Consider the following 8042-nt stretch of genomic DNA (forward strand, 5'->3'; position numbering starts at 1 on the left):
CACACGCTCACATGCGCAATTGTATTTTTTTCCACACGTGCTTTTTTTCCACACGTGCACTTTTTCACACACGCACTTTTTTTCACACACGCGCACTTTTTTTCACACATGCACTTAAAAAATATTTTTCACACGCGCTCTTTTTTTCCCACATGCGCATTGTTTTTTGTTTTCAGACGCACATTTTAGTTATTTAGTTATCACACGAGCACTTTTTTTTCACACACGCACTTTTTAAAACACACCCGCACTTTTTTCACATGCGCACTTAAATTATTTTTTTTACACACGCACTTTTTTTCACACACGTGCACTATTTTAACACATGCACATTTTTTTTCACACGTACACTTTGACACGCATTTTTTTCACACACGCACTTTTTTTTCCACATTTGCTCGTACACATGCGCATTGTTTTTTGTTTTCACACGCACATTTTAGTTATTTATTTATTTTCATACGCACACGCTCACATGGGCAATTGTATGCACTTTTTTTCCAAACATGCACTTTTTTTTCACACACATTTTTTTAAAACACACTTTTTTACACATGCACACTTTTTTTACACACGCGCACTTAAAAAAATTTTTTCACACACGTGCACGCTCACACGCGCACTTAAAAAATATTTTTCACACACGCACTTAAAAGATTTTTTTTTCGCGCACGCTCACACACGCGCACTTAAATATTTTTCACACGCACTTTTTTTACACACGCTGACTTTCACACGCATTTTTTTTTCACACGAGCACGCTCACACGCAGTTATTTTTTCACGTTCGCAATTTTTAATATATTTTTTCACATGTGCACTTTTTTACACACGCGCATTTTTTACAAGCATTTTTTTTCACACGCGCATATACACATGTGCAGTTTTTTGTTTTCACACGCACATTTTTGTTATTTATTTATTTTCATACGCACACGCTCACATACGCAATTGTATTTTTTTCACACGTGCTTTTTTTCCACACGTGCACTTTTTCACACACGCGCACTTTTTTTTCACACATGCACTTAAAAAATATTTTTCACACGCGCTTTTTTTTTCCCACATGCGCATTGTTTTTTGTTTTCAGACGCACATTTTAGTTATTTAGTTATCACACGAGCACTTTTTTTTCACACACGCACTTTTTTAACACACCCGCACTTTTTTCACATGCGCACTTAAATTATTTTTTTTACACACGCACTTTTTTTCACACACGCGCACTATTTTAACACATGCACATTTTTTTTCACACGTACACTTTGACACGCATTTTTTTCACACGCACTTTTTTTTCCACATGTGCTCGTACACATGCGCATTGTTTTTTGTTTTCACACGCACATTTTAGTTATTTATTTATTTTCATACGCACACGCTCACATGGGCAATTGTATGCGCTTTTATTCCAAACATGCACTTTTTTTTCACACATTTTTTTAAAACACACTTTTTTACACATGCACACTTTTTTTACACACGCGCACTTAAAAAATATTTTTCACACACGTGCACGCTCACACACGCGCACTTAAAAAATATTTTCCACACACGCACTTAAAAGATTTTTTTTTCGCGCACGCTCACACACGCGCACTTAAATATTTTTCACACGCACTTTTTTTACACACGCTGACTTTCACACGCATTTTTTTTTCACACGAGCACGCTCACACGCAGTTATTTTTTCACGTTCGCAATTTTTAATATATTTTTTCACATGTGCACTTTTTTACACACGCGCATTTTTTTACAAGCATTTTTTTTCACACGCGCATATACACATGTGCAGTTTTTTGTTTTCACACGCACATTTTTGTTATTTATTTTCATACGCACACGCTCACATACGCAATTGTATTTTTTTCACACGTGCTTTTTTTCCACACGTGCACTTTTTCACACACGCGCACTTTTTTTTCACACATGCACTTAAAAAATATTTTTCACACGCGCTTTTTTTCCCACATGCGCATTGTTTTTTGTTTTCAGACGCACATTTTAGTTATTTAGTTATCACACGAGCACTTTTTTTTCACACACGCACTTTTTTTAACACACCCGCACTTTTTTCACATGCGCACTTAAATTATTTTTTTTTACACACGCACTTTTTTTCACACACGTGCACTATTTTAACACATGCACATTTTTTTTCACACGTACACTTTGACACGCATTTTTTTCACACGCACTTTTTTTTCCACATGTGCTCGTACACATGCGCATTGTTTTTTGTTTTCACACGCACATTTTAGTTATTTATTTATTTTCATACGCACACGCTCACATGGGCAATTGTATGCGCTTTTTTTCCAAACATGCACTTTTTTTCACACATTTTTTTAAAACACATTTTTACACATGCACTTTTTTTACACACACCCACTTAAAAAAAATTTTTCACACACGTGCACGCTCACACACGCGCACTTAAAAAATATTTTTCACACACGCACTTAAAAGATTTTTTTTTTCGCGCACGCTCACACGCGCACTTAAATATTTTTCACACGCACTTTTTTTACACACACACACGCTCACTTTCACACGCATTTTTTTTCACACGAGCACGCTCACAGTTATTTTTTCACGTTCGCAATTTTTTATATATTTTTTCACATGTGCACTTTTTTACACACGCGCACATTTTTTTTACAAGCATTTTTTTTCACACGCGCATATACACATGTGCAGTTTTTTGTTTTCACACGCACATTTTTGTTAGTTATTTATTTTCATACGCACACGCTCACATGCGCAATTGTATTTTTTTCACACGTGCTTTTTTCCACACGTGCACTTTTTCACACACGCACTTTTTTTTACACACGCGCACTTTTTTTTCACACATGCACTTAAAAAATATTTTTCACACGCGCTCTTTTTTTCCCACATGCGCAGTTTTTTGTTTTCAGACGCACATTTGTTATTTAGTTATCACACGAGCACTTTTTTTTCACACACACACTTTTTTTAAACACACCCCGCACTTTTTTCACATGCGCACTTAAATTATTTTTTTTTACACACGCACTTTTTTTCACACACGCGCACTATTTTAACACATGCACATTTTTTTTCACACGTACACTTTGACACGCATTTTTTTCACACACGCACTTTTTTTTCCACATTTGCTCGTACACATGCGCATTGTTTTTTGTTTTCACACGCACATTTTAGTTATTTATTTATTTTCATACGCACACGCTCACATGGGCAATTGTATGCGCTTTTTTTCCAAACATGCACTTTTTTTTCACACACATTTTTTTAAAACACACTTTTTTACACATGCACACTTTTTTTACACACGCGCACTTAAAAAAATTTTTTCACACACGTGCACGCTCACACACGCGCACTTAAAAAATATTTTCCACACACGCACTTAAAAGATTTTTTTTTCGCGCACGCTCACACACGCGCACTTAAATATTTTTCACACGCACTTTTTTTACACACGCTGACTTTCACACGCATTTTTTTTTCACACGAGCACGCTCACACGCAGTTATTTTTTCACGTTCGCAATTTTTTATATATTTTTTCACATGTGCACTTTTTTACACACGCGCATTTTTTTACAAGCATTTTTTTTCACACGCGCATATACACATGTGCAGTTTTTTGTTTTCACACGCACATTTTTGTTATTTATTTATTTTCATACGCACACGCTCACATACGCAATTGTATTTTTTTCACACGTGCTTTTTTTCCACACGTGCACTTTTTCACACACGCGCACTTTTTTTTCACACATGCACTTAAAAAATATTTTTCACACGCGCTCTTTTTTTCCCACATGCGCATTGTTTTTTGTTTTCAGACGCACATTTGTTATTTAGTTATCACACGAGCACTTTTTTTTCACACACACACTTTTTTTAAACACACCCCGCACTTTTTTCACATGCGCACTTAAATTATTTTTTTTTACACACGCACTTTTTTTCACACACGCGCACTATTTTAACACATGCACATTTTTTTTCACACGTACACTTTGACACGCATTTTTTTCACACACGCACTTTTTTTTCCACATTTGCTCGTACACATGCGCATTGTTTTTTGCTTTCACACGCACATTTTAGTTATTTATTTATTTTCATACGCACACGCTCACATGGGCAATTGTATGCGCTTTTTTTCCAAACATGCACTTTTTTTTCACACATTTTTTTAAAACACACTTTTTTACACATGCACTTTTTTTACACACACCCACTTAAAAAATTTTTTTCACACACGTGCACGCTCACACACGCGCACTTAAAAAATATTTTTCACACACGCACTTAAAAGATTTTTTTTTCGCGCACGCTCACACGCGCACTTAAATATTTTTCACACGCACTTTTTTTACACACACACACGCTCACTTTCACACTCATTTTTTTTCACACGAGCACGCTCACACAGTTATTTTTTCACGTTCACAATTTTTAATATATTTTTTCACATGTGCACTTTTTTACACACGCGCACATTTTTTTTACAAGCATTTTTTTTCACACGCGCATATACACATGTGCAGTTTTTTGTTTTCACACGCACATTTTTGTTATTTATTTATTTTCATACGCACACGCTCACATGCGCAATTGTATTTTTTTCACACTTGCTTTTTTCCACACGTGCACTTTTTCACACGCACTTTTTTTTACACACGCGCACTTTTTTTTCACACATGCACTTAAAAAATATTTTTCACACGCGCTCTTTTTTCCCACATGCGCATTGTTTTTTGTTTTCAGACGCACATTTGTTATTTAGTTATCACACGAGCACTTTTTTTTTCACACACACACTTTTTTTAAACACACCCCGCACTTAAATTATTTTTTTTTACACACGCACTTTTTTTCACACACGCGCACTATTTTAACACATGCACATTTTTTTCACACGTACACTTTGACACGCATTTTTTTCACACACGCACTTTTTTTTCCACATTTGCTCGTACACATGCGCATTGTTTTTTGTTTTCACACGCACATTTTTGTTATTTATTTATTTTCATACGCACACGCTCACATACGCAATTGTATTTTTTTCACACGTGCTTTTTTTCCACACGTGCACTTTTTCACACACGCGCACTTTTTTTTCCACACATGCACTTAAAAAATATTTTTCACACGCGCTTTTTTTTTCCCACATGCGCATTGTTTTTTGTTTTCAGACGCACATTTTAGTTATTTAGTTATCACACGAGCACTTTTTTTTCACACACGCACTTTTTTTAACACACCCGCACTTTTTTCACATGCGCACTTATTTTTTTTACACACGCACTTTTTTAACACATGCACATTTTTTTTCACACGTACACTTTGACACGCATTTTTTTCACACGCACTTTTTTTTCCACATGTGCTCGTACACATGCGCATTGTTTTTTGTTTTCACACGCACATTTTAGTTATTTATTTTCATACGCACACGCTCACATGGGCAATTGTATGCGCTTTTTTTCCAAACATGCACTTTTTTTCACACATTTTTTTAAAACACTTTTTTACACATGCACACTTTTTTTACACACACCCACTTAAAAAATTTTTTTCACACACGTGCACGCTCACACACGCGCACTTAAAAAATATTTTTCACACACGCACTTAAAAGATTTTTTTTTTCGCGCACGCGCACTTAAATATTTTTCACACGCACTTTTTTTACACACGCTCACATTCACACGCATTTTTTTTCACACGAGCACGCTCACACGCAGTTATTTTTTCACGTTCGCAATTTTTAATATATTTTTTCACATGTGCACTTTTTTTACACACGCGCACATTTTTTCACAAGCATTTTTTTCACACGCGCACATACACATGCGCAGTTTTTTGTTTTCACACGCACATTTTTGTTATTTATTTATTTTCATACGCACACGCTCACATGCGCAATTGTATTTTTTTCACACGTGCTTTTTTTCCACACGTGCACTTTTTCACACACGCACTTTTTTTTACACACGCGCACTTTTTTTCACACACGCACTTAAAAAATATTTTTCACACGCGCTCTTTTTTTCCCCACATGCGCATTGTTTTTTGTTTTCAGACGCACATTTTAGTTATTTAGTTATCACACGAGCACTTTTTTTTAACACACCCGCACTTTTTTCACATGCGCACTTAAATTATTTTTTTACACACGCACTTTTTTCACACACGCGCACTATTTTAACACATGCACATTTTTTTTCACACGTACACTTTGACACGCATTTTTTTCACACACGCACTTTTTTTTCCACATGTGCTCGTACACATGCGCATTGTTTTTTGTTTTCACACGCACATTTTAGTTATTTATTTATTTTCATATGCACAAGCTCACATGGGCAATTGTATGCGCTTTTTTCCAAACATGCACTTTTTTTGCACACTTAAAACATTTTTTTTCACACATGCACTTTTTTTGCACACGCTCACACGCATAGTTAAAAAAAATTTCACTTTTTTACACACGCGCACACTCACACACACAAACTTTTTTCACACATGCATTTTTTATTTTTTTTTACACTCACTTTTTTCACAAGCATACGCTTTTCATTTATTTTTTCACATGCGCATTTAATTTTTTTTTACATACGCACGCTCACACGCGCATTAAATTTTTTTTAAACACGTACTTTTTCACACACATTTTTTTCACACGCGCACTTTTTTCCACACGCGCACGCACACATGCGCATTATTTTTTGTTTTCACACGCACATTTTAGTTATTTATTTATTTTCATACGCACACGCTCACACATGCAATTGTATTTTTTCACACATGCTTTTTTTCCGAACATGCACTTTTTTACATGTGCACTTTAAAAAAGAATTTTCCACACGCATGGTTTTTTTCACACGCGGACTTTTTTTTACACACGTGCATTTTTTTCACACTTGCATTTTTTTTCACGTTTTTTTTCACATGTGCACTTAACAAAACAATTTCTAGACACGCATGTTTTTTTTTACACATACGCACTTTTTTCACATGCACTTTTTTTACATGCTCATAAGCGCATTTTTTTTCACACATTTTATTTATATTTTTTTCTCATGCACACACGTGCAATTTTATTATTTTTTTCACATATGCACTTTTTTCACACGTGTACTTTTTTCTCAGACATGCGCACTTTTTAAATATCTTTTTTCATGTGCACACTTTTTTTACATGCACTTTTTTCACACGACCAATTTTTTCCACATTACCACTTTCTTCACACGCGCACGCTCACACGCACTTTTTTTCGCACGAGCACGCTCACACGTGCATTTTATTAATTTTAACACACATTTACTTTTTTCACATGCGCACTATTTTTACACGCGCACTTAAAACATTTTTTTCACACACGCATTTTTTACACACGCGCACGCTCACACGCGAACTTTTTTCACACATGTATTTTTTTTCACACGCACTTTTTTCACAAGCATACGCTTTTTATTTTATTTTTTTCACACGCGAATTTATAAAATTTTTTGCTCATGCTTTTCATTTATTTTTTCACATGCGCATTTTTTTTTTACACACGCACGCTCACACGCGCATTTAATTTTTTTTACACACGTACTTTTTTCATAGCCATTTTTTTCACACGTGCACTTTTTTTTTCACACACGCACATGTGCATTATTTTTTGTTTTCACACACACATTTTAGTTCAGTTTAGTTTAGTACACACACGCTCACACGTGCAATTGTATTTTTTTCACACATGCTTTTTTTCCAAACATGCACTTTTTTTCCCCACACGCACTTTTTTTAACACACGCCATTTTTTTCACACATGCACTTTTTTTACACACGGGCACTTTTTTTCACACGAGCAGTTAAAAAAAGTTTTTTCACACACGCTCACACGTGCACTTAAAAATATTTTTCACATGCACTTTTTTACGCACTTTTTTTCACCCGCATTTTTAATTATTTTTTTCACACGTGCATGCTCACACGCATTTACTTTTTTTTCAAATGCGCACTTTTACACATGCACATAAAAAAA

At 35.0% G+C, this 8042-nt stretch overlaps 1 long non-coding RNA gene across 1 annotated transcript; it reads right to left on the bottom strand.

The window, feature by feature from the left end:
- LOC143483130 (uncharacterized) lies at positions 1-7419 on the bottom strand. The gene is made up of 2 exons (XR_013122400.1): positions 6126-7419; positions 1-5253 (listed from the first exon to the last, which is right to left on the bottom strand). It is a non-coding gene; the product is annotated as an uncharacterized LOC143483130 (long non-coding RNA).
- Positions 7420-8042: the final 623 nt, after the last annotated feature.

Source organism: Brachyhypopomus gauderio, chromosome 19, assembly GCF_052324685.1.
Source record: "Brachyhypopomus gauderio isolate BG-103 chromosome 19, BGAUD_0.2, whole genome shotgun sequence".
Classification (NCBI taxonomy): domain Eukaryota; kingdom Metazoa; phylum Chordata; class Actinopteri; order Gymnotiformes; family Hypopomidae; genus Brachyhypopomus; species Brachyhypopomus gauderio.